Source organism: Arachis duranensis, chromosome 2 (assembly GCF_000817695.3).
Source record: "Arachis duranensis cultivar V14167 chromosome 2, aradu.V14167.gnm2.J7QH, whole genome shotgun sequence".
Lineage (NCBI taxonomy): Eukaryota > Viridiplantae > Streptophyta > Magnoliopsida > Fabales > Fabaceae > Arachis > Arachis duranensis.
Window position 1 is genome coordinate 29,814,432 of NC_029773.3, and position 1,617 is coordinate 29,816,048.

Consider the following 1,617-nt stretch of genomic DNA (forward strand, 5'->3'; position numbering starts at 1 on the left):
GTTCTTAGATCATTGGGAGGCTGGCCATTCGGCCATGCCTAGACCTTATGCTTATGTATTTTCAACGGTGGAGTTTCTACACACCATAGATTAAGGTGTGGAGCTCTGCTGTACCTCGAGTATTAATGCAATTACTATTGTTCTTCTATTCAATTCCGCTTGTTCTTGTTCTAAGATATCACTTGTTCTTCAACTTGATGAAGGTGATGATTTACACTCATCATCATTCTCACCCATGAACAAGGTGATTGACAACCACTCTTGTTCTACAAGCAACTAAGGCCATAGTTAATATCTCTTGGATTCTTGATTGCACGATGCATGGTTGATCGCCTGACAACCGAGTGCTCGCCTGACAAACGAGCCAGCCATTCCGTGAGGTCAGAGTCTTCGTGGTATAGGCAAGAACTGATGGCAGCATTCAAGAGAATCCGGAAGGTCTAACCTTGTCTGTGGTATTCTGAGTAGGATTCAATGATTGAATGACTGTGACGTGCTTCAAACTCCTGAGGGCGGGGCGTTAGTGACAGACGCAAAAGAATCACTGGATTCTATTCCGGCCTGATTGAGAACCGACAGATGAATTCCGCTATGCTGTGACAGAGCATATGCAATCGCTTTCACTGAGAGGATGGGAGGTAGCCACTGACAACGGTGAAACCCTTGCTTAAGCTTGCCATGGAAAGGAGTAAGAAGGATTGGATGAAGGCAGTAGGAAAGCAGAGAGACGGAAGGGAAGGCATCTTCATGCGCTTATCTGAAGCTCCCACCAATGAATTACATAAGTATCTCTATCTTTACCTTTGTGTTATTTTCGTTCATCACCATTATCAATTGAGTCTGCCTGACTAAGATTTACAAGATGACCATAGCTTGCTTCAATACTAACAATCTCCGTGGGATCGACCCTTACTCACGTAAGGTTTATTACTTGGACGACCCAGTGCACTTGCTGGTTAGTTGTGAGAAGTTGTGTAATGCCATGGTATTGAGCTACCACGTTTTTGGAGCCATTACCGGGGATTATGAGAGTTGTGAAAAAGTATTGTTCACAATTTCGCGCACCAGATTTTCTTCTGTATTGCTTGGGAGAGTACTGGGAGGAGTTTCAATGACTTTCGTGCTCAGCTGGCCCACCTGTGCCTCCAAGTTTCTAATGGAGGATCTTGTTTCATTCATGAAACTAAAAGTGGCCTTTGACAGATCAGAGACTATATTTGCTAAATTAGAAGTGTTTTGTTCAGAGTTCTCTATCTGTTGCTGAGAAGATGATGGATATGGCTTGCTATTGCCCAGCCTGTTGCATCCACCATTGTTAAAGCCTTGTTGAGGCTTTTGTTGATCCTTCCAGGAGAAATTTGGATGATTTCTCCATGATGGGTTATAGGTGTTTCCATAAGGTTCACCCATGTAATTAACCTCTGCCATGGCAGGGTTTTCAGGATCATAAGCTTCTTCGGAAGCTGCCTCTCTAGTACTGTTGGATGCATGTTGCAATCCATTCAGATTTTGAGAGATAATGTTGACCTGTTGAATCAACATTTTGTTCTGAGCCAATATGGCATTCAGAGCATCAATTTCAAGAACTCCTTTCTTCTGAGGTATCCCATTATTCAC